This window comes from Dermacentor albipictus, chromosome 2, assembly GCF_038994185.2.
Source record: "Dermacentor albipictus isolate Rhodes 1998 colony chromosome 2, USDA_Dalb.pri_finalv2, whole genome shotgun sequence".
In the NCBI taxonomy this organism is placed as follows: domain Eukaryota; kingdom Metazoa; phylum Arthropoda; class Arachnida; order Ixodida; family Ixodidae; genus Dermacentor; species Dermacentor albipictus.
The window spans coordinates 99498292-99525045 of NC_091822.1; the positions used below are offsets into that span (position 1 = coordinate 99498292).

General features: G+C 46.3%; 1 long non-coding RNA gene and 1 pseudogene across 1 annotated transcript; one reads left to right on the forward strand and one right to left on the reverse strand.

Moving 5' to 3' along the window:
• Positions 1–1925: 1925 nt before the first annotated feature.
• LOC135915952 (uncharacterized) lies at positions 1926–6273 on the reverse strand. The gene is made up of 5 exons (XR_010568795.1): positions 6172–6273; positions 5846–5895; positions 5446–5533; positions 2862–3064; positions 1926–2242 (listed from the first exon to the last, which is right to left on the reverse strand). It is a non-coding gene; the product is annotated as an uncharacterized lncRNA (long non-coding RNA).
• Positions 6274–20016: 13743 nt separating this feature from the next.
• On the forward strand, positions 20017–23061 carry LOC135915909 (putative nuclease HARBI1; annotated as a pseudogene).
• The last annotated feature ends 3693 nt before the right edge of the window (positions 23062–26754 follow it).

A 26754-nucleotide genomic window follows, 5' to 3' on the forward strand; every position in this document is an offset into this window, starting at 1 on the left:
GTTTCGGCACCACGTTGTCGGAAAAATTTTCCATCTGCAACATTTCAGTCAAAACCGATCAATATAGGTCTTCTGAAATATTTTATAACTTTCTGAATAATTCTTGCCCAGTTTGACAAAAAATTTCGTATTGATCCTTTCTTCCATCCGTTCTTGAACCTCCATTTCGACAGACTAAACATTGGTTGCTCAAAATGTGCTAGCATAAAATTCTGTATTGTACAGCTGTCTCGCCCATACTGAAGATCAACCGTATCCTTTGGAGCGGATAGAAAGACACCGCTGCATCCTCTCCCTCTTCTTTGCTGACTGTATCAACCTTTGAGATAAACCTCGCATGCTCGTGTTGTATTGGTTCGAGAAAGGGTATCTGCAAAAAATAATAAGGTCAATCCGGCCACCACGATCCGGGACCATACACGATCAGTTGAGAAAAGTGAAATTGAAGCCAAGGTGTCGCAACTCCTGACTGCATCCTGTTTCAAGCCAATCCCGTCTTGGGACTGCTTTTCTTCACAATATTTATCAATGTAGCTCTCAGAATGTATCGCAGACTTGCCAATAAAGAAAACATGCAAGAGCATTTGGTGTGCTAAGTACAGCGAAGGCGTACCACGCTAACAGCTCGGATTTGTAGTCAAAATCATGACATCTCGAACTTATGAGAAAGAGAGTAGAAATTGCTTGCCCGGTTTGTTTCCTTAGTTTTTTACCTCTTCTGCCCTTACAATCGCTGCCGCTGCTGCGATCAACCGCATTTCTTTCGTGTTTGAGTCTCCCTCTTTCTTGCTTACTCACGGCATGAAATTTTCAGACAGGCCTCATACATCGGACTGCATCACCTAAATTAAGAAATAAACTATATTTCACTCAAATAAATTTGAGAGTGCGGTTGGAAAAAAGTTGTTTTCTAAAGTTTTTAATTATTCCCGATTCCAAACCGCTATCAACCAGTACGAACCGATTCAAGCTAGTACATTTTGCTTCGGAGCTGAGCCAGAACCGAGCTGGTAAATATCCATGGAAACCCGAACCCGAATGCTTTTGAGTTGGACACCCTGAGCAAAAGTGTATATCAAGAGGAGTGAGGGCTGGTGAGAATAAATGATATAGGCTGAGTACCAACGAGTGTGATCGACTACATAGCCTGTGAGACTATTGGCGAGTGAGTGTGAACTTCGATTCATGCATCTGCATGGCTCTACAGCAGCATACAAAGCGCGCTCTTTCGCGTAACATCGGGCTCGTAGGCAATTTCAGTTTTTTTTTTAGTGGCTAATATCATAGTACGGGCTGACGCAGAGAACCTCAGTTACTTTCACACTTTCATTACAGTTTCGTTAGATGAGCTCTGTCCTGCCGAAAATCGTATTACTGGCTGCTGAGTACCGGTACGTGCACAGCGGCATTGCTGGTGCAACCACATGATTATATGGTTGCACCATCAGTCAATTAGAGCACGCAGATCTATTATTGCAATGAACATACTCCACCTATTGGTCGGTTCGAGGGCGTCAGTAGCAACAGTCTTCAGCCGTATGCTACATTTTTTTTTCCATTTCTGCAAAATCAATGACACAACAGGCTCTCGAGCATTGCGTTTGAATAAAAGCGTCGTAAAATGCGACTACCAGTGCTGCGCTAAATTTGCAACGCATATGGTTATTGTAACAACAGTAACGACTTCCTTCAACAAGCACGGCTGCATGTTGTCTTGAGATAACCTCGTAATGCAAAGACATCCTCCGCTTTACTAAAACAAATTCGTTGGTACGCAACACATGCCGCTCAGCTTGGATACGGTCGGAGGGTCCGTTTGAAGCAGATAAATTGGAGACCTGCGTATATTATGTAGTAAACTAAAAAACGATTTGCGATAGACAAATGTGGCGTATGTGTTTCAATGACGAGCATTTTATTGCACACTCGCAGACATACAGACACTCGCCTTAGATAAAGGCAATGTCATTACACGCCTCATTCTTCGATATCCCTCGTAATGTGATAAACTGTGCAAGTAAATCTAGTAAACGCAAGAAAAACACACACGATCGAGTGCTTATCGATGGATTCTGGAGTTAAAAATGGAAAGCGTACAAAAAACAAGAATTTGCATTTTTTGTTTTTCTTTCTTCTTCAGGCCAGCCACTCTGTTACCATTATTATTCTTGGAAACTTCACAATTTAAGACTCCATGACCACCTCTGAAGTCTCCGGCTTCCTTTTCTTCTTGAAGTACATCCTGAAATGCAACGCAGAAACAAGACTGTACTGAAGTGCGTTAACTTATACCGCAATACCTTCGTACTGAGAATAATTCGTTGCACCGTTGTGCATGAAATTCGTAATGTCGGCAGCGCAACCGCACTGCTTTGTGTCAAGTAACGCACAATGACAACATCTTTATTGGCTTTCGAGAGATACCGTTGCAAGGTATCACAATGACGAAGTAAAAATGCCATGATTATATATTCCACTTCCCTTGTGCAGCCATTCTTCAGCCCTTCCCGTGCATTGATATCCAACTAAATAACGTTGGTACTTTTATTCTCAACTCCCTACCTTCTAACCTCTTGAGCAACGCGCGTTTGTCACGGTACAAGTACAAACATGCTTCTTGCCAGAGTTGCTCCTTCTTTCAGTCTACTAAAGACTAGTGCTACCTCCACGCTTTGCAACAGTGGAGACGTAGCAGAGCTCGTCGTGAAAACGGTATATTACACGGAACTTACTTTTGTGGACGAACCTCGTAATGGCTACATGCCCAGCTGTATTCCTTACTTTATATTAGCGTTATGAGCGCTCCCAATGACGCATATCTCAGCCGCCATGAATTCGGGCGGTAAGCAGTGGTTCCTTACGCGAAACAAGCGATGGGCATTAGGATCCACGCAATCGAGAGCAGGCTCAGAAACACGGACGCGTAGAAGGTCAGCACAGTTGGTATCGCTTTGCGCAGCTCCATGGCCCCCAACCAGGCCAGAGGCAGCGTCAGGGCCACGTTCAGGGAGAACACCGCGCCGTACACCAGCAGACGCCGCGGTGCGTGAGGCTGGGCGGCCTCCTGTTCGAGTGAGTGAGAAGCAGGGCACGCATGAAGTCACGCACGTGTAGAAACACCAATAGCACATAGCTGCTTTAGAGCGAAGATCTTAGGGCCCGTTCCTGCAGCAAGAGTCGGTGCCGGGCTCATTGTAGCCCGAGACACATTGCACAATTTTGGGTGTGATCCGTCGTATGACCATTCACATCGGCAGCATAACTGTGTGCGCGTTGTGCCGAGTAACACAGGCGCTTTGATATACGAGCTGCAAGCGATCGTGTCACAAGCGCCACCGGTGTCGGATTCGATGGCCAAGCGAGCTATGCCTGCCGGCTCCTAGCAGTCGGTGGCTGCCAACGGAGCCGACACTGCAAACGCGGCCTCGCGGTAAAACGTCTGCGGTGTTGGCAAGACGTGTTTATGTTGTCAGCGTTTGTTTCAAAAAAGAGAGCACTGCAAATACGCTTGCGTTCACTTTCTGTTCGAAGTTACGCAGCATTCCGAGCTTCCACGCAGGGGCGCCGGTTCTGGGCGGAGCTACGCGCCGTTCCTCATTCGTACCATGTATCCTGAATCGTCGCATGCGGCAAGTCGGTTGCGATGCGCCGTATGACGGATCGCACGTAAAATCGTACGTAAAATCGTAACGTTGGAGCACACCTAAACATGAAAGCGAATGCGGAGAGCAGTGCGGGTTCGGAATACGCGAGGAGGAATGTGGACACAAGGGTTCAGAGGGGGAGAGTGGTAAGAGCGTGCAATCTGCGGGGAAATAAAGCGCTGGCGTGGGCTTCGGACCCACTGCGCATGCGCTACTTCGCCTCAGGTGCCCCTGCTTGAGAATTATCTCCGCGCGAGCCACGCGTTCCCTTGTTCACGCTTTCTTTCTGAACAGTGAGCGACGCAAGGGCTGAGAATGCTTGGTCTACCGCTACTGGTAAACGGGTCGCCTGAGCAGAGGCTCAGCATGGCCGCCAGTGAGCACCTTGTCCTTCAGAATAAAATTATTTCCGATAATATATCGCGAATTCAAAACACCTAAGTAGCTGCGTTCGAAATTCGTATTATGGAGTATCGTAATCGTCGGAGCATTTTTCTGGTAGCAAGAGCATCGAGTGTCACTCTTGTTTCTTGTGCAGCACTTCCGCTTCACCTCCTCAGACAGGGAGGAAATTCAATATAAATCAGCAAAATTTAGAAAAAAGGCAGTAAATTCAAAATGCACAGGTTTCATTACAAATATTACATCCGATCATAAGTTTAGTTACAAGTCAAGTTACTGAAGTTTCAGGAATAATTAGAAATAATTAGAAATCAATGAGACGACCAGGGATGAAATTCAAAATAAATGTGCAAAATATAAAAAAAAGATAGTAAAGATAGATAAGAACATAAAATAGTTGGAACTTGAGTTACTGAAATGTTTGGAATAATTAGAATTAGAAATCACTGAGACAATCGGGGACGAAATTCTAAAAAAAACAGAAGGAAATAGTACAGTACAAACTTCATGGGTTTCATTATTGATGTAATATCAAAGCGTAAGTTCAGTTACAAGTTGAGCTACTGATGTCTCTGGAATAACTTGAATTAATTAAAAGTTGCTGATTACCACACATCAAAGCACAGAATCGTAGATTTTAGAGACCTGCCACGGGAATCAGACTTTGGCGAAATTCCTGGAAACCCAGAAGTAAAAAACGAGAGCAATGGCGTCACTAATGAGGTAGCACACAAAAAGGTGGCGTGATATCCAACCTGCTAATTAAAGCAGAGCAGTTGCCTCCGACTTCCGTTCGTGCGTTGCGTTCGCCGAAGGTTAACCTAAAGAACACCAACGCCGAGCTGCCAGTGCCACTAAGAGGCATCTAAGTCAATGATTAGTGTCGCTTATCGAATTTTTATGTTGTTCCTTCACAAAATTACATTATTATTGCAGCTACAGCTAATAATTAGGCATAATGAATATTTGTATGGTATGGTAATATACTAACGAATGATACATTGATAATGTGCATATTACAGAGTAGCGAACATTCTTTTTCTTTCTTTAAATTTCTCCTACTGGTAATTAAGCATGGCTTGTTGACGTTTGCATATGAAAATACACATATTTTACGAAAGAAAACAAGCACGCCGAAGAAGAAGCGCCGTGTCATCGTAAGTTACGCCACAGGGGGTCATTGAAAAACAGGGCGAATGGTATGAGGAACAAGGTAAGAAACGATGCGCGCAGTTCGTTTCGTAAATCTTGTCCTATCTACCATTCTTGTTTTGCTGCCAAACCATAGCTATATCCGTCTAAAACATTACAAACTAACCCGATTTTCCCAGAAAGTCAGTAAAGAAAGCCTACCTACGCTTGTCCATCGCATTGGAGGGTGCAACTGCAAACTGCTTACCGGTGCGCTCGGCACACAAGGGGCGGGAAGGACCAGCTTCAGGTAGGAAGAGCGTCGCTTCCACTCGACCGAGGTCTTCAAGAACTCGCTGCGGTCAAAAGGCAAACATTTTTAGTGGTCATGCTAATCATTCCTGCATGGTCCGCCTCAAGCGTAACACTTCAGCTTTGCCGATCAAGTATCTAATTCGAACTGTCTTGCTAAGCCAAAGCTGGCAGTGGTAACCCCCATTCACCAGGGCGCGTTGCGAGACTATGACTGTTTGCTAAAGTTATTAGGCGTTGTAAAGCAGAAAAATGGAAGAATGCAAAAAACATAGCGGACAGAGTTCAAAGTGCTGTTCTGTTTTCACCTCAAGAGAGCGCTCTGCACTGTCTTACCAGATATCGTTTCTACCCACCTGGTCAGTCGGAGCCGTATGCATCCTTGGAGTTACTCGGAAATCAGTAACTGCACGGAAAAGGCAAGTAATTGGCGCAGTAACTTCATTACAATATCGTTGCCCCTTTTCCTATAAACTCGAATTTACTTGAATCATGTCAGCGTAGTGAGGTGGAAATATTCTTCAAAAAGAAAAGTCAATATTAACTTCCTGCAAGCTTTACATTACACTTCTATATGGGAAGGTGGAGGGTGATCGTCATAAAATTCGAGTTTTGCGTTTCTACTTCTCAAAATGCCCATATATACCAATATAATCGGTATCAAATTATTCGTTCAATTTACCTGAGTAAGCATGCGGCACTGCGAAGTGCGGTCCGCGATGCAAGCCTCCTCTAACCAAGGCGGCGTAAAATGAAGCTTCTCCATAGCACCTGATAAGAGCGATGTTTCGCCCCTACTGCGGAGGTAGTAACTGTGCGACTGATCGCGGTTGTCAGAAACGCCAATCCGAATCAGCTGACGGGAAGAGGGAACTGCAATGGGAGCTTCACTTTATGTCACATAGGAGTCGGACGGAGAACCGAGCTTCTCCGTGCCACGTGCGTAATCAGGAAAAGGCAGCGACTAACCTGACGGTAGCGACTAATCTGAGGAAAGCAACGGGGCAAGTGGCCAACTTGGAGGGGTCCCTCAGCGGAAGTCGACAGCGTCGTGCGAGTGCTGTTCGCCTCCGAACAGCGCTGTTAAAAATTTCTCAAATGTGAGCAATGCAGAGCTCCAGCGTCTATATATCGAGTAGAGCCGAAACGGAAAATAATACAAGTAAGCAGTTGTGTTTGCGACCTGCCTTATACATGAAGTCCACTAATGAGCTATGGCAACTTGCTTATCGCGCTTAAAAATCAGCCATGTAATGCAGGCAACGTAGCCTCCAACGCAAAACGACCACCTTCACTGCAGTTTCCCTTGATCTCGGAAAAAAACTATTGAATATTGGTAGAATGTCACTTACGCACGGCTTCCTTTCAACCATAGAGTCCTTATTTGACATTCGAGATCATTGCCTTTTACTTAGCATTGCAGTATTCAGTCTGTAAATGGGCTAGCTGATGAATGATTCGAAAACACGATTTGAAAGTAGGCCGTGCGATTACAATTTTTTCTTTTGTCCCTTGGTGGCACGTGGTTTGTGGATCAAATTAACCTTTCAGCCGGTAGCCAAACGGTTTTTATGATCTTGTTAAAGGAACGATATACACACAGACATAACGAAAGGCGACGGCATTCGAGTCTGTGCGTATTTCGCGCATTTAACCAAGGTAAATAGTTGCCGACTAGTCCAACAAGACGTTCTCTTGAAGGGCCTCTCTCCAGGCACCACAGGAAATTTCGTTTCTACGCTGAAAGCTATTATGTGTGCTTTAGGGAGCGTTCTGCCGCAATTTTTTTTTTCAAATCGGCTCGGTAATAGCCGAGATAGAAACATTTCAGTGCCGCGAACCCATGACTTCAGGAGGCGAGCCCCACTGCATAGCGAGACACTCTCTCCACTCGCCCCGTGTGCCTCCGCAACCAAAATTCCTTCCCTCCGTTCTCCCATACCAGACCTCACGGAATGCGTGCCGCATACGTCACGGGCCCCGCCTTCATTTATTGTTCTCTCGATTTCTTTTTCGGCGCTGAACACGAGCTGTTGTGATTGTCTTGTCTCGCTCAGCGCACGATTTTGCGCGCTGTGCACAAAGTTGGGTTCGCGCTGTGCACGAACGGGTGGATGTCTGATTTTCCCTTCATTAAGGACACGTGACTAGAGCTATAATTCAGTGCTACACTATTACAGAGGCAGAACAAGCGTATAACAGAGCATGATCATGGCGCTAGAACACGGTAGAAAATGGCATAGTTGCAGTACATGCACACGTGACTGCACTACTGTGCGAACAAGCAGACGAAGTGGAAGCAAATCTATCTTGCTTCGGTGGGAAGTAAATAAAAAAGAACACGCAGACAGTTCGCTTGTGTGTATTTTATTTCTCTAAACTTCAATTCCTCAACTCAAGTAACCGATCACACAAATAAGAGATGGTGCTTTGAATAATTCTCGAAGTCACGTGTCACCCCGAGCGCCCTGACCTTGTGGACGTACGTAGGCGCAGGGACGCGAGTATGTCACCGTCCGGCTTGGAGCGCAGCGGCCGCGAGGAGAAGGGAAAACGGCGTTCGGATTGAAACTTAAGGCCTTCCCGCGGCGCGTAGCCATATAATTCTTTGCAAACAGGATCGTTGGCGGGCACTGTATATTCTGCGCTTGTCAGCTCAAGATGGCCAGACCTGGTGAGGGGCCCTTTAATGTCATTATGCGTCTGGCGTGGACAGTAGATTTCTGCTGGCTGGACTACGAGTCGGAAATTCCGCTTTAAAAATAAAGGTCGCAGAATATCAATCTCAGACCTTCACACTGCCGATGCGAAAACTTTGTGTTCTCGTCATATCATAAAGCAGCACACACCTTATCACAACGAATTTTTCATGCAGCTGTGCGACACCCGTCGGACGCCATAGGAGACGACGCAGTTGTCTCCGCCCTGCACGGCATTGGAGGACGGTGGACGGTGGCATATGCGCCTCCGAGGGAATGTCGGGTATCGCAAACAAATGGCACAGAAAGCCAGCTTGCCTCTTTCAAACCCTACAACACTGGTTGCGTCAAAGGCGCACTGCATTCTTCGTCAACATGAATAATAAAAGTTTCGCCTTCACTTTGTGCTCACATTGAACAGACACAAACAAATGTTCCAGCACTCCTGTGCATTTACGGAAAGCTTCGCTCTATGTGGATTCCAACAAGGCACGTTGAATCTGCTGCAATTTTACACCGAATCTGTATGTGGCTGGCCTATTGGTCCATCCGTCCATCCGTCTGTCGTCTGTACGCCGAAAACTGCTCCGGCGCCACCCCATGCGCATGCGGAAAAAAAAAAGAAGAGAAAGAGACGCGCGCTTTGCTGCGCCAGTAGTGACGTCGTTGCAAGGGTCACACGTGTTTCCGGAAGCACTGTGAGGTAGCTATGTTTGAGATGGGATGACCCTATTGGAGTGATCAAGTACGTAGCTCCCGTTATCTATAATCACCTTCTCGTGGCGAAGTTTAAAAGCTTGCCCTAGGGATTTGTCATGGCCTACAAGGTTTCTGCGGGCAATGCGGCAATAGTATGTTAGTGCTAGTGCCCGCTCTCAAAAGTGGGGGTGGGGGGGTGGAGGTAATGACATATTTGTCCTACTTATGAAAATAGGCACTGTCACTTTCAGCTGCACGCTGGAAAGGCCATTAAACTACAACTGAAGCTACATTTTCTGTCTTAGTACTGCGACCGCAAAAGTAATGCTTTTCTTTAGTAAGCACATCCCTGCTTGGACAACGACGGTTGTCGTTTGTGCCCTCTCGGGACGCTGTGTAGCGGACGACGCGAGGGATTCGCCATACACACTAGCGTTGCGGTGAAATCCTGGCGCTGGGCAGTTCCCGCCCTAACATACTCTCAGCTTGCGCAAGTTGGGTCATGTCCACTTTTTTGGGACCGCTAAATCCGTATTCTATCGGCTTCTTATGGTTAACCTCAGGGTGAGGTCCGGATGAAGTACTGTAACCAGCCGCGCCCGACGACAGTTGTGCCTTACAGACTAGATTTGTTGGATTATCAAATGCTGCAACTGTTTAATATCTGTCCGTTGCAGCGTTGTAGTCTCAGTATGTTATCGCCATCAGAAATCTAATCAATTCTCTTACAGGTATAACGGTCGAATTTCATTGTGTAATCACGACTCATCGTAGATATGCTCGTGAAAATGACTTTAATCTAACTCGCAGAACCATTTAAATACCAATAGAACACTGACTTGAGTTTTTTTTCTAAAACTCGTGTCACTTCTGACTGACTATTTCATTTTCAGGCTGTTTCTATATAAACAAGGGCTACCCTGTTACTTGTTTCCCGGTGGGAGGAAAGACGGCAGATATCTCGTATTTTGACAAAATCAGGGCCACTTTTTGGTAATGTGTACCGAAAATGTGCACTGCGTAGGTTGCTTATGTACTCTGAAAACAGTAAATGACTGGTCGCTCTATCCCAATTTTTATGCGTTAAACACGGCATTTGGTTGTTTCCCCCCGGTATCCACGATAGTATACGCGGGGCACCGCGGTGTTTAATATTTATTCGACGTACGCAACAAAGTTCCGAGTGACGAGTTATATATGTTTATTGCCTGTAGGTTCATTACAGCCTTTGTGGAAAGTTATTCATTGAAGTGTTCCACGGTGTCATACTGCGGCTAAACTAGAAGTTTCCTAAACTGCGAAAAGCACGCCCGAGATACGCGCGTGAAATTTCGTGAAAATGGGCAAAACTTAAGCGCACAGCGTTGAGAAATGTTCACTTTCTTGCTGTAAATTCATTTGTCACAGAGAATTATACAAAACCCTTGTTTTTAAAGCGAAGCTTTCTTTGCAGCAGAAGCTTGATGTGGGTGAGTTGGCTTCTCCTGTCCTGTCGTATACATGTTCTTTTAGTCCGCGTCTTAGTAGCGCTCATTTTTTTTCTTCAAACTTTCTTTGCCTCTTCCTTCGACTTCGTCATTGCTGCTACAGCTGCTGCTGCCGCGCACACCGCGTCGGGCGGTGCTTCAGAGCGTAGGCGCGAATAAGAGAGGAAAGGGTATACTAGAAAATCGTTTGCACCCCACCGCGTCGAATGTGCACAGTACCCTCTGGAGCTCCCTAGCCGTCGCCACCTTAGCCCCTCGACAGCTGTAATTATCCGTGACTCCCTTCTAAAGCAGGACAGAAACTGCAGCGCTTCCCTTTCTACTAGCCCGCCAGGCCAGAGGGGACGCAGATAGAACTGCTGAGAGAAGGAGAGGGAGGAGAAGAGGCATTTTCTATACAAGAGAGAGGGGAGAGGTGACCCGAGGGGACAAGGAAACCTTAGAGCAGCACGATTCCCAGTATTGACTCAGGCACAGCGAATTTACATTTAGTCACGCTTTCCTTGCACCTTGTGGGCAAAAGAGAAAGATTGGCGAAACGAAAAAGAAAAGGCAGGGGACGATTTGGCATGCATTAATGGCATTCCAAGGTTCATTTCTTTTTGGTGAACTTCCACTGACCAACCCGTTTTTTCTTTCTTTTTTTCGCAAGAGACACCACGTGTACGGAATCCAGATAGGAGTGTATTAATTAACACCAAGTACTGTTGTTTCAGTGGCACGTGCAGATATGGTGATACTGGCAAAATAATACATTCCTTTGCTACTCATGACAACAGAGTTACAAAATACAACGTACAGTCGCAATGAAAAGTTTGGGGACGACGGCACCAGCAAAACGACGGCACCAGCAAAAGATAAAATATATTCAAATGCAGCTCCGCGACCTGGTATTGGTTTAATACGTTGGATTGGTCAAACATGCACGCTCTTGATTTCTGCCAAAACGACCACGCTGAGGAAAAAAAATTAAAGAATCACGGCACCGTTGATCGTTGTTCCTTAAACTTTTGGTCGCGACTGCATATCTACCAGCAGGCCGAAATTACGCACCAGTACGGTGCACACAACCACGCAACTCTACGTCCTGAATGTGATGCATATAGATGATGCAATGGTGCACAACTGCATCGTAATGGCAATCATAATTGCCCGGCCATCTTTCCAAACCCCACCGATCCGGCACATACTCATGATTTGTTTCCTTTTTTTTTGGGGGGGGGGGGGCACGGGCCCAACACAAAGTAACTCTTCTATGCAATAGAAGGCGGCGGCAGGGGGGAGGGGGGGGTAGTACAATTGTGAATAATGCCCACAGTTCGCCGTAAAGACGCGTAAACGCGCAAAAGAGAAATAAGGTGTATCTCACAGGTACGCCTCTGAGATACACCTCTCCTTTACTTGGCAAACAACGAATCACATCAAATGGACTCGCGCAGGAAAGATGCGCATGAAGAACACTGCCAAGAACACGTCAAGAAGCAAAAATGTAAAGTAAAGATTTCTAGTGAATTAGTTCTGGAAGAATTATAGAAGAATATATATTTTCGGAACAATCCCAGTTCTTTGGGGTGTCTCGTTTACTGCTCTTCCAAGGGTCAAAACCGACTCGTATTGTTATTCAGGAAGTTGCATAACGGTGCATGGCCGCCATTCCCGTTGCAAAAGTGTAATTCAAAGCACACGGAATCATTCTCCACTTCGGGTGGCCGTTTTCTCTACTTCCTTATTAAACAAAAAGATGTTCATCCGTAAATACTTTCACAAAGAACGATTAAATTCGTTAATGACCGCTTTCCGTTCCTGTTTGGCTGTTGCGTCGGCTCTCTCTTAGTAGATCACTTAATTTATCAATTCCTTGCAACTCTTGTTTACAGTTGCCAATTTGACACGAAAAGTGCCGTACAATTATAAAAAAAACCACACGAGGTAAGGAGGAATGTTCATATTGCTTAATAATAATATATAATATTTGGGGCTTTACGTGCCAAAACCACTTTCTGATTATGAGGCACGCCGTAGTGGAGCACTCCGGAAATTTTGACCACCTGGGGTTCTTTAGCGTGCACCTAAATCTAAGCACACGGGTCTTTTCGCATTTCGCCCCCATCGAAATTCGGCCGCCGTGGCCCGGATTCGATCCCGCGACCTCGTGCTCAGCAGCCCAACACCATAGCCACTGAGCAACCACGGCGGGTCATATTGCTTATGAGTTTAACGGTTATTGCAGTGTGTGATGACGGACACTCTTTCGATTGATTATATTATGGGCCTAATCTAACCCATATCACGTGCATATGGTTCCGAGGATCTGGCAGCGTTGCGGTGAGCCATCACTCGAGCAAATAGTGAAGCAAAAGGAAAAGTGAAATGGAAATGGCATTTTCTCCGGTCGCAGCTCGTTTCCCGAGCATACAGCCCAGCTTACTATGAACTGAACCTCTTTCCTGGTCCCTGGGTGAGTCAGAACGAAGGAGGTTGAGCTAACAAAGCACCGCGATGCATGTGATCATTACAAAAGATGGTGACAACTGAACGCACCTCGATTTAATCGTGCAGGCAGCGAATCGATGATAAAATTGGGCTTCGCCCCCTAGGACATGCCGATAACTACCACCATCCAAAAGGAGTAAAAAAGGCAGCAAAATGTTGACCACCGAATAGCTGTCAAGATTCAAGATTGATTTGGCGGCGCTAACGTGTGTGAGGAGTGGTGGCGAGAAGGGGTCCCCCTCGGTTCGTACCTACCACCCATATGTATGTATGTATGTATGTATGTATGTATGTATGTGTACACATACAATAGTTGCACTTGAAACCCTTCGTGGTCGGCGCCTATGGCGCACATCGCCAATGCTAAACAGTTACTATAAGCAAATAACATTCTGAGTGTAGTGGTCCTAGCCACATTGCGTTTCAAATTTTTAAACAATCAAATCTTGATGTTCATTGCCAAGCAATCACTAATGGATACCAACTCAGCACAGTTACCGCTTCATCTTAGCAAAAGTTCACACCAACTAGGGCAAACAGTGTCCACTTCATGGCCATCTTACTATGCAGTTCATTACCATTCGCATATAAACTCCAGGAAGTTCACAGATTTAATGAAGAATGGATAATTTTTTTGCTATGCGATAGATGTGTCACAATGTACTGTTTAAATCGTTTTCTTGTATCTGCTGCTGTGTACTACACACGTATTTGAAAATTGTTTTTGCTTTCTTTTTTTCTTTTTCTATAAAAGGTTTTCTATTATAACAAAGTTACCATCCATACGTTCATGTGTATCAACTTGTTTTTCCATGTTTTCATCTGATTACCATATATTTTGTAATTGTATTTTTTTACATATCACTGTTACTGTCCCCGTAAATTTCTATGTTTTCCAGGTACAGCAGGTCACAATTCAGTCTTTGATTATGTGACCTCCTGTAAACCTTTACCGGTATAGTGTATTGTGAAATAATAAAATTCATTGATTGATTCATCTACGCGGGTGCTACCACTTCCGATCTGTTTAGATATGTATTTGTTTTATCACCTGCACTTGCACCTACACGCTAAACGGGTCTGTGGACCTCGTCAGGCTCATGTGGCGGCTAATATAGCGGAGGTTTGTATGGCTATTTCCTGTAGTTTCCTTGTGGAGTGTCTTTGTCCGCATGGGCACGTTGCACGTGCTAGGCGGCGTCCTGTCTTTCCGACCCCTAGCGCCATCTGACGAATAGTTGCGCGAATGCGGTAGGATTGCTCACGGCGTCAGCAGCCCGCGCTGCGTGTTTGGCGCCCTGTCAAACGGTAGCGATGGCGCGAAACAGCGTGCCGATATTAATTTTAACCGGGTTTCGGGGATTACAAGATCTCCACAGCTTTTTTCGTGAAAAGAATTTAGAGAGAGGAAGTCGTCTATTTGAAGTGGGGCACGTCTACGACGTGAGGGAAGTGTTGAACTCGCACTCATTAGAAGTGACTGCTAGGTGTATTCCGCAAACGAAAAATAACGCACCAGCGAGATGCGTGAAGCTCAGCGTAAGTTACTTCGTTATCTACGGTGTGGACACATGAAATTATAGGCGACAATAATTCTTGAAGATCGGTGACAGCAGACAAATCCTAGCGGAGAGCTGCGATTGCCGTGCTGGCATCGCAGGGAAGTGCAAGGACGGCGCAGTAGCTTCCCTGTACATACAGGACGGCAAATACGAATCGAAAACATCTCATCCAAGAAAGTGGGGCGTACGAACATCTCGCAAGACCTACCCGAGGTATTCTAACGTTGCTCTCCCCAAACACAAAAAAGGGGAGGAGCTTACCAGTTGTGTTAGACTACGCTGGGAAAATATTTTCGGCCAAGTTACTGGAAGTGCGATACTTTTATGTTGCGATCTTCCAGTGCGTGCAAAGGAGGTTCCAATAAACCTCGCCGTCAAAAATTTTTGTGATCTCAACTGCCCCTTAGTTGATATGCTGGGCGCAGAAGGGTGTATGCCAGCTCAAACAGACGCAACCCCTCCTCAAATCTCTCAGCAAGCCCTAGCGCTCTTTGAATGGGAGAGGATTGGGAACGAGTTCCACTGCTTTACTGCGGTACAGTGTGGGAACAAACTACTTTGTTTGCTGCATATCCTGGTACCTGCATATCCTGCAGGTGTCCCGTTGCTGCCATCATTGCTTTAAAAGCAAGGAATTCAGCATTAACACGCTTGGCAAAACACTGGAACATAAAAACAGCTTATGCCGTCGGACGAGCGCTATCCAGTGTTGACGCCGTTCTGCTTCACACGGTCGACTTGGAAACCTGTAAAACTCTCTTCCTCGTGAGTTGGTGTACGTGCTGTTGCAGCCCACTACGTAACAGCTTGTGTTGCACTTCGCCATTGCTCAGAAAAGGCAACAGCTACGCGCGAAACAGTGCGCATACAGGCTTTCCGAACGCAAGCGGGCCGGTCATATCCTGCCGGTGCCGCGCTCGCTGCCGCGAGCGGCGCCCTTGTAGGCGCTGGAACTACGTTCGTAACCTGCCTATGCACTTTATGCATCCGTGAATGCTAACCGGCAAAGTAGTGGTAGTGAGCGCACCTCTGTTCAGAATAATAATGCAATCACCATCAACGGGTTCATACCTATTTCGGGTTCATACCTATTTCAGAAGCACACATACCTCTTAATGGAATAGGACATTATATTGAACGGCTTCTTTGATATCAAATTTGTTATGTTCTTGCTGCCCCATTCTTGGTCAACACTCCTAAATGGTTACGTGCCACTGCAACACAAGGAGTGTGGAATATTGAAATTAATTTAGATGTGTCTTGTACTTCTCAGTGAACACACCTGTTCTCACGATTCTTTCAACAACAGGCATCAAGCAATGTATTTGTCCCTGTAACACTGATATGTCAACATCAAGCATTGTACATCCGCCTGATTTGGTGTATTACTGTCAGTGCAGTTAGTGACTGGAAACTTGCTGTCGACTGTACAAGCTGCGACACTTAGTCTACGCTACAGAACAAGCTATAGAACAAAAAATTGTTGGTGCATGCATTTCAAGTGCAAAATAAAGATGTCTAGAGGGACAGCATGCGCGTATCTGAGGAAGAAAGCTGCTATTGCCACATACAAGCAGGAGGACCGCATTTTACAAAGCAATCTTGATTGACACACAATGCATGCCACATGGAAGTCACCTGCCATGTGGAATGTGCCTCTCTTACATATCACTTTCACCAAAAACACTCAAACAGGCTATTCCTCTTCAGTCTTGATCTACACTGCAGGCATGAACGAGTTTTGCACAAGCAGCAATCACAATGTCGCACTAAAACTTTCAGAAAACGGAAACCGAGAAACAGCACAAGAAATGTATGCTAGGCCCAGTGTTAGGACACCCTGTGGCATCTCATCACGAGTGGTGAAATGCCCACATTTTATAAGACCGTATGATTTTTCAATATTACATTTTGTTCTCATGCTAACTGCATGAGTTGGCGTTACTATTTAATAAGTAGCCTACGCATTTTAAAGGGCCCTCACCAGGCCACATGGCAAATTTCGGTTATATGTTGGAAGTTGTTACGTGCCCTCCAGCGAACGTACAACGTAGGCCCGTAGAATTGTGCGAAAGTGCACACGAGTGGCGGCAGCGCGTCCCTACGGCGTCCACGAAAGGCGTCTAATACGGCATCTTCTACGGCGTCCATCATTCGCGTGGCCAACGTCGTAGTAGACGCCGCGGTTGTCTCAACTCTACGGAGTGTCGGGAGAGAAGGACATCGAGGCACCCTAGCAGCCACCGAAGAAGAACGCCCCTCTTCTCTCGCCTGACCACCCTGCCTCGCGTGCCACGGGAGAGGGCACGCATCCGGGACGCGTCCCTCGCTCGCGTGCGGGCCGCTCTTGATCCCCCTAGGCTCCACCCACCCTCGCCGCGTCGCTATGTTGCCCGATGCTATTTTTATACTCTGCTTTCACTCTCTCCTAGCCAGATCGGCGAAGCTGCCGACGCAATGACGGCCAGCTAGGTTTCACCGCGACATCACGGACAATACCTCGGGCATTGTAGCGTGTGTGAAAGACTGTGGCGCAAATTTAATGAAACTGAGTGTGCATAGCATTTGCAAAACCAATCCAAACAGACCTTTAGCTCGAGATGACTAGGTTTACAATACTTGAATCTCAGCCAGTTTTTTTATCTTGCGCGAGCATCTGCGTTAACCTACTTCAGAGCAATAGCTCTGCGAAGCGCTGCCCATGAGATAGAGTATACTCCACTGAAGGCTAGTTCTTTTTTTTTTATAGCGAAACGTCACCCGCGTCGGAGCACCGAAAGATCTGTATGACCACGCCGTCGGTGCAAACACGCAGCCGGACGCCTCCGTCGGTGTTACATCACAACAAATGTTTCCGCGCTGTAACTATAGACCGCGTTTACTAGATCACAGGGCCTCCGTTTGATTTGCAGTAAACATTTACCACCAATCTGTTTATGTCTAGGTTCTGGCGGATCTCGTCTCTGTAGACATAGACAAACAATTCTTCAGACGTGGGCCGACCCCGCACATAGTGCGATGCGGGCCGACCCGCGGCGGAGGGGAAGCTGGCGTTAAGCACTCCTCATATGTGGACCGTTCCCGAAGATAGTACAATACCGAGAAGACCCGGTATTAGACCAACTGGGGTTCTTTAACTTGAACCTAAATCTAAGCCCACGGGTGTTTTCGCATTTTGCCCCTACCGAAATTTGGCCATCGTGACCGGAATTCGATCCCGCGACCTCGTGTTTAGTAGCCCAACACCGTAGCCACTAAGCAATCACGGCGGATTAACGGGACGGTAGACGTCATGCTAACGTTACCTAATATTTCAATGGGCACTGCCTAACACTCAAGGCTTCGCGTCGATCGCATATCGTGCACCATCGAGGTGCAAGGCCTACAACGCCTCTGGCGCCGCTACTCTTCATACCAGCGTTGGCAGACGCCTGGCATATGCCCGGAGCTGATCGTCCTGCAGAGCAGGAGTTACATTGCGTGTTTCTTCGAGCCAGCATGTAGCACCAGCTTATAGTTAGAACCCTGTCGGAAGAGTTCAAGCGCAGTGATAAACCTTTCTATTGTTTTCGTTGTTTCTAACGTTATTTCCACTTCCATTTTACCGAATATGATTCTTTCCAAAACTTCGGCATACTGCTGGCAAGAGTCTAATCATCGCAAGGGGTACCGTTCTCAGAAGCGGCGAGAAAATAATGAAAATCAAATCGAGAACACAGAGTACTAGAGGTAAACTAGCAAAAGTCTGCTATCTGCTGTCGAGCATTTATCATTCTGATTTGGATTCGGTTGTTGTTCTGTGCTGCTCCATCCCATGGGATGGAGCAGAACGACAAGTTATTTTGCTAGGTGAGTTCGTTCATCTTGCAAATCGTGCACCTTATTTGCCAGATGAACTAGCTCACCTATAACGAGATATCTTTATTGAACTCAGATCCTTATAATCATTCATTTTCTTTATAACATCTGGTGGCTTAACGTGCTGAAACTGAAGACCCGGGAACGGCAAGGAATCCTTCTTGTCATATGGATGAGTACGTTCAAGAGTAGGGGTGAAAGATAAAGGACCCATTTTACATTGTTTACGTCTTGAAACAAGTCGTTAGTTATTGCCCGTATAAAAATTTCTAGCAACATTCTTTTAGACTGTCGTTAGACTGTTGTTACTATAACCTACCAACAGTCAATTCAAATCCTACCAGCTGTCTTTATACATCCTAACAATGCTCTAGTAACACCCTAGAAACAATTGGCCACCAACTCCCAATAGAAATGTGTTCATAGCATGTCTTTAGGCTTCCTACCAATTTAATATGAACGTTTGTCTTTATACACCCTAGTAACATTCCTTCAAAAGAAGAATGTTCATATATTTCGTGCCAACTTCCTACCAACAACCTATTAACATTCTTCCAATTGAAGAATGTGTGTAAACGTTCTGCCAACTTCGTAAGAAAACCTTATTAACAGGCTTTCTTTATACACCATAATAACATTCTTCCAATAGAAGAATGTTTGTAAACGTTCTGCCAACTTCCTACCAATCGCCTATAAACATTTGTCTTTATACACCCTGGTAACATCCTATCAAGAATTGGCCACCCTACTTCAATTGAAGCCCGTTCATAGATGGTCTGTAAACATTCTACTAACCGTCAACCAACACTACATTTTAGGCTCTGTAGTAACACTCTGGCAATATTTTGCTTACATATGCTTATGTACTTGCTACGGACGTCTTACTATTCCCCTATTAAAGGGGTTGGGACACAAAATTTTGAGGATATAAAAAGCATGTTGCAGGCTGCTTCCGTATGCAAGGACACCCAGAACGAGGTATTGGATGCTGCAAACATTTCAAAATCATTTTAATTCAGCTAGCGTTTAACCAATCGCTAGCGCGGCAGTTACTACGTCACAGAGGAAGAGCGAAAATATTGACGTCATAGCACACTAGCAAAAACATGTGACGTATGATGAGTAGCGATGAAATGCCGATTACGGAGCCTGTTGAGCCGAGCGACCGAGCACAACCTCCACTATGACCGAGGTACAGGCATATATAAATCCTTTCTTAATGCAAAGAAGGGATAAGGCGTGCAGACACGGACACAAGAGGAGAGAAGTGGACAACACGAACGCCGCACGGCGGCCCGCGAACGGCAAACTGCGTGCGGCGAGTTGCCGTTCGGATGGGCCTTCACACGTTTGAGTGGCCTTTACACTAGCCGGCCGACTCCGAAAGGGACCAGGATATTCGGCGTTCGTGTTATCCGCTTCTCTCCTCGCATAGTCGCATAGTTCGGCAGCTCGGAGCGGTCTCTCGCTGGCTTGGCCTCCAATACACTTCGACGTGACCCGGCGCGCGCGGTGGTTGCCCTACGTCACGCCACGTCGGCTACACTGTGCCAGGCATATGTCGGTCCACCTACAGTACAACGCCGCGCAGCTGCCGCAGCTGGAGTAGCGCATGCGCAGAACAACGCGCCGCACCGTGCGCGCCTGTCGGGGAACATCCAAACAAATCTTTTCGCGCGCTTTCTCTGTCCGTAGCGATTGCCACTGCGGACCGGACTGTTGCTCGGTGATGGCGCGGACGCAGACACACTCAGCAAGACGAAACATTATTCTCGCTTTGTTGGTGCGTCGTCTGCGTCGCAAGAGGAACAGGTCTCTGTACATAAGGGATATGTTTGACAAGCGTCCAGAGTGTGGAGAGAACCACCACCTAGTACAGGAGCTGCGGAACAGTGATCCTGAATACCATTTCAAGTATTTCAGGTAAATGACAACGTTGCTCCTTTCGGAATGATGCAGCTCCAGCTCGGTTAAATATATTATGCGTAACTTTCATGCATTTGTCACACGCAGGATGACAAAGGCACCGTTTGACAAGCTGCTGAGCCTTCTTTACCGCAGGCTTGTTCATCCTCCAACTCACAGGAGACCCATCTCACCGGCAGAAAGGCTCGCGGTCACGTTGAGGTAAAATATATGTTGATCATATTTCCTAGAATTTAGCCAATGCGGCGTCGAGCCGACGTGCATCCATGTGTACTGGAGCTTTAGAAAATAACTTTTTTGGTAACATGTCGCAACAATTCGTTCCCAAAAATATGCTTTCTTTTTTGTTCGTGTTCCCAACTTTTCGTAACTTCAGAAATACGGAACCCACGTATTCACCTCCCTGAACTTCACCATGCATAAGATTAAAGAAAATACTGGCTCGTGTTAAGTTTTCTTTCTTTTTTAGGTGATCGCTTATATTTCCGAAAATTAGAGAGTTTTAGTATAGCGCAAAACCCTTGCGTTAGCGTTAGCGTGCGACGCAACGCTAACGCAAAGAAAGACTGCACTGCGCGGCACAAGGTAGTGTTTTAGAATAGCGGAAGGGAGAAAAGCGTTAACGTTAACGCAAACAAATACAGCGCCATCTAGATGTAAAGACACAAAGTACTGGAAAGCCAAATCCACACGAAATGTCGAGCTTATCCAATGCCGAATCCGCAAGTGTGTCCCTAAGTCAAGCTTATCGAAAGCCACAGTCGCTGCGTTAATTACGCATGTAGGTGTTTGGTTTGAGCGTTGTTTTGTCGAGAGTCGTGAAACATACCGATTAATCTTGGCATGCTGCGATCGAGTGTTCTGTGGGACCCATATTACGTGTCCTTTTTAAGTTGGGATGACATAGACGCCCTCATGCTTCGGGAATGAGAGCGACCGCGCAGGTTCTACGTGTCCTCAAGATCCACTCAACGTCGAAGCTGTACCGGAGGGGACGTTTCGCCGGCAATTTGTCTTCCAGAAAGCGGATTTCCCACTTCTTTCCACTTTTTTTGCAACGGACGCCCACCTTGACGTCCATCCGAATGGGTTCAAGGCGAAAACCTCCTTCACGAGGTTCATATCGTCGTCGTTGGTAAAACGCACACGCATTGTGACCACAGCACCGACCACACTACTGTGTTTTGCCGCGGAAAACATGACATGCATCGGCTCCACATGCGGCTTTACACCAAGCGAACGAGCGAAATACACTTGGGCGCCATCTCGAGGCGGATACAGCAAACACATTTAGCAAACCCATAGAGTTGTTCTACTAACTCTATGAGGAAACCCTCTCGTTAAGCCTGCTGCACCGCTAATCGAGAACGTATATCGTGAACAACGCCCATTTGTCACCTGTGCACCACTGCCGAAGCATCATCACACAAATCTAAGGCGAACACGAGCATTAGTGGGGAAGGATAGAGCCTAGCAGTGCAGGCAGACGACTCGATAAATCCGAAGCGGGCTGCTCTCACTTCGACTGGCGCCGCCATCTTGCCGTACGTAAGGCTCCCCTTGCGTGCGTTAGCGTTCAACGCTAAATCCTGAAAATAGCGTACGTACGTAAGAGCTCCAGCAGCGTTTACGTATAGCGCATGCGCAGTGTGGTGCACGCAACGCTAACGCTAACGCTAACTCTTTGCGTTTGCTGCTTTACGCTATACTAAAACTCTCTATTTTCGCCGCGTATAATAATAGTGCTTGCTAGGTTATGCTTATACTGAGTCACCGACGAGCCATTCTTGCTACTATTCGTGGCCCTATGGTGTCAGTAAAACGCGATGCAGGCATTAACGAATAGAATTATGCTGATAACAATTTGGTTCAGTGTAAACATAGATGTCGAAATATTGGAACCAATTTTACGGACTGCTCTTTTAACATCTTTGCAGATTTTTGGCCACAGGAGGGTCCATGGAGGACACTGCATTGAGCTACCGAATGCATGCATCTACTGTGGCTAGCGTACTGAAGGAGACATTACCAGCGATCTGGGACTGCTTGAGGCCCCTGGTACTCGCACGCCCAAGCACACAGAGGTGGCGCGACATAGCAGAGGAATACTATGACAAATGGGATTTTCCAAACACAATAGGGAGCATTGACGGCAAGCATTTTGCGTTCAAATGTCCTAACAAGAGCGGCTCAGACTTCTACAATTACAAGGGTTTCTATTCACTAACTATGCTGGCTATAGCAGACGCCAACTATAGATTTATAATGGTGGACATCGGAGCCCAAGGCCAATATTCAGACGCCTCTTTTTTTAAGAGGAGTCCCCTCCAGGCAGTATTTGAAGAGGGTGCTCTGGGGCTGCCTTCAAATATTTCGAAGTGGCCACCTTGTTTGGTTGGCGATGCAGCCTTCCCTTTGCGGACTTACCTGATGCGGCCCTACCCTGGGAGGAAGCTGGATGATAGGAAAAAGGTCTTCAATTACCGCTTGTCGAGGGCACGCAGGTGCATTGAAAATGCTTTCGGCATTCTAGTCTCCCGTTGGCGGGTGTTTCTTGGAACGGTGGAAGGTGCACCAGAGCTCCTCAACAACATGATTCAGGCTGCCGTGTTTGCACAATTTTCTTATGGCAGACGCTGCCTACTGCCCTGATGAGTACAGCGACACGCTGTGCGGCGAGGCGGTGTACGACGGAGAATGGCGCCGCACTGTCACTGAAATTGCCACAAAGACAATGCCGTCAAACAACTGTTCTATTTCAGCTACCATGGCAATGAGGGACGAATTAGCAGACTATTTTATGTCTGCAGAAGGCTCATTGCCGTGGCAGCTGAAAGTTGTCAGGTGATGCTAAAATATCCTGTAAATATGCATTCATAGTTTGTACCCTTAATGTTCTCTTTATTCCTAGCAGAACACAGCCCGTTCGAGTGCTGTGTTTTGTAAGACTGTATTATATGTAATATTTTTTTTTATTTTTGCCGCATTTCTCTTAAGTTTAGCACTCCCTTACAAGCTGATTTTTTGTAGCTTATTGATTGCTGCTTGTTTATGTATTTGAACTACGTGCACATTTCGCTGGTTTTATACGCATGCAATCCACCACTTCTTATATTACCGAGAATTGTATTTTTCATTCTTTTTCTGAGTAATGTTATTTTTTCTTCATTCAGTTGTATTTGTAACACTCTTCTTCAAGCGCGTTATTACTGCAAGCATTTTTGGCTCTCGTGTTTTTCTGTGGTGCACCCCTTATTAATGTACCTTGAAATAAACAAATAAAGCGTTTACTTTTTTTTCGTCTTTGAACTAATCAATCCCCCTCCCCTACGTTGGCCTGCGAGTATCGTCCCCTGATGTCCTCCTCTTTTCACCTGCAAGCTGCGAGAATGTTTCCATGAAACCACGGCTCACTACTGGCTGCCCTGCCAGTACTGAGAAAACTGTCTCGCATGCAGGTGTGTGCCGGTTCGCTTGAAATCCAAACACCATAATTGGGAACCGATGGCGATCGCACATAAAGCCGGCCAAGTGGTATTAAAGCTACCGCCGTTTTCACCGGCATTCTCAGAAGGCGCACGCGGATACCAAACATCAAACCGGCTGGGCAGTGTCGTGTCGCCCAATTTCCGTGACCGAGAATGTCTACGGGACACTTGGGAAGCGCCCCTAACTTTCCATTTCACGCTCGTCTACTCTTTTGCTCCGAGCGAGCGTGCAGATCTAGTGCCTTTTCTACGGCGAAGCCATCAATCCGTTTTCTCTGCACGCGTGGCTGTTTCCCGCGTCCCCTATTCGCGGAACCCACATGCGTGCTTCGTTTCCGGTTATTGGCCGATACAGCAGGTGCGAACTCGTCCTGCACGTTGCTGTAGTCGCCTGAACTGGGCCACAGCAAAGTCAAGTCCCTAATCTCAAACCGACTCCTCCTTTCGTAGGATGTGCCAGCAATGTACGCCAGTAAGTGCAAATGAATGAGCAACAAGCTGTTATTTTGTTATGTATAAGCACGCTGTAGCCAATTTTTGAACCGCGAGGCATTTGCGTGTCTTTTTATATCAAGCGTACATTGCAGTGGTCTGTGAGAACATTGTTTAAAAACAGTCACTGCATGCATAGATAACACAGAGAGCCCCACGTAGAAAAAATGGTCTTTAATGATAAGGTTCAAATGAAGTGCACAAAAACCAAGAGCAGTTACAGTTACGTATGTAATAACATGATATATTTGTGTGCAACACAAAGATAAAAATGCAGCACGTGTAAACAAAAATGCAGATATTCAGATATTCACACACACACACGTGTGTGCGTGTTATCTCAACTGCCAGCCTGTGTGCTCCGTTTCCTTGTTCTGGTATGTTGCATTGGAACAATCTGAACAAACCTCTGAAATGTGTCGGAAAAACACCTGAGAATAACATATCCATCGTCCCAGTGGAATTGAGCGTTTTGTTTGATGCTGCATGCAAATTGTTATCTATGTAATAGACTGATGTTGAACATTTCTACTACTGTATACGGTGCTCAATATACCTTGCGCGTGGCAAAAATGAAACTTTCTATAAGGTTCACAATGACATTAAAATAGGTAAGAATATATGTCACATATTGTAAAATATTCCCACATTAGAAAGACCGACAAGAAATGCAAAACAAGTGCACTTTCTGAAGCATGTCATGCTGAAAATTGTTGCACCTCAGGGCGATCCCTCCGTTAGCAACCAGTTTGTTGCATTTGCAGGTGATCCCACTGCTAGCGACCTGACTCTCGAAGCTCCACCGACATTACTTATTGGGTAGCGTGGCGTTGTCGGCGAACTGCAGGCATCCCGTAGACCATGGCGACCGAGCAAGGGCGAGACGACGTTTTGCTAGTGCGAAACTTGCACTGTTTATTCAAAGGTAGATGAAAGAAAATAAGAAGAGAATGAAGTACGAAGTCTATCACAAGTACATTTCGGAGCCACTTAAATAGGCTCTCTTACAATCGCGTGGGCGGGATCTTGCTTTCGTCGATGACACGTGCGGCACTACTTAGAGAAAAAATATCACAGAATTATCACAAGCAAAGTTTAATTAATGCTGATGGTTTGCACATTGTCTTCGTCCTCCATTTGTGCAATTAGTGCCATTATCTGCGCTTTGCATTTCAGTGCCACCTTACGGGGCATCTTGTCCAGGCTGAGGCCGATAGATACTCCAAATGCCTCATTTTCTGACATCTTGCTGTCAAGTCTACACAACAGCTGCTCTTCAAAGTGGTCATTTTTTTTTTACTTTCTCGTGCTTCGCTGCAGCCTCGTGTTTACCGGCTACCGACGGTCGTTCTACCAATGGTGGCGGCGTTGCTGGCATTGGCAGCTCCTGTGGGGATTCCTCGAAACTTTCAACGCCTGAGGGTGATGGCGGCGTATTAGCCATAGATGCGAAGATGGTCTCAGCGGTCTCGCCATCATCACCACAAATGGCTGGCTCCAGGCTGCATGTCGTTCTGCAGAGAAAAAGCCTACATTGTTGCAAAGAGAAGCAGGTGCACGACTGTGAACTAACTGTAAACCAAAGACATGCTTCTGTCCCCTTTACATCTGGATTTATCGCTCGCTCAGAATGCCGAAGGATTTTTTGGGCCAATAGTATCATATGTAGACTATACTACCGCTCTACTCACTTTTAAAAGAAAGCGGGTTTAAGAAGTCACGTGCTAGTCATAGACGCCGTCCACACGCAAATAACTCCATTGAGAACGGAAATCTAGTCGAAGTACACAGTGTTCATTTGATATTTCGTGCAAGGATTAAAGGGACAGTCGTATAGTACCCTGAACAGTCTGTGGAGGAAGAAATAAATGCCCGCAGGAGGAGGCAAGCACAACAAACTTGTACATCTTAAGTGAAAACACCCTCAAAATGTTAATGATGAGCACTCGGAAAACGCAAAACGAATCACGATCGCGTAAAGGGCCAAGCAAACTCCGTCTGCTTCACTGCATGGCATAATTGTCGTGAGCAACAAACCAAGTCATCAAAACATAGTCATCTAAGTGAACGCAATACTAAGCAGGTATGAATGTGATCACACAACTTCGAAAATGCATAACTTACTTCCTCGGACGGCCGCAATGTTTGTAAAAGGCCATGAACTCCGTGAATTCCTAGGCCCGCCGAGACACGTAGCCGCTGCCACTCCTTTTTGTAGCTTCAATGGCTTTCAACTCCCGGGTATAGCGGTCCCTCAGCCGCTTCCATAATTTCAGGCGCTCTTCGACTGAAACAAGGAAAACAAGACAAACAAACCGGCGCTGAGTGCATAGCATGTCCGGAGACGTATACACACACGTGCGAAGAATTTACACACCTGTCGAGAGGCCAGAGTACACGCGTATCTGCTCCCACGCGTTGTTTTTCCGCTCTGCATCCCGGTAATCCATTCTTTTCGTGTCGTAGACGCACAGGTGTTGCTGGACGGCGTCCAGAAACCTTTCAATTTCGGAGCCGCACAGGTCGGGCACGCTGTCTTGGGAAGAGGCCATCTCGTTCTG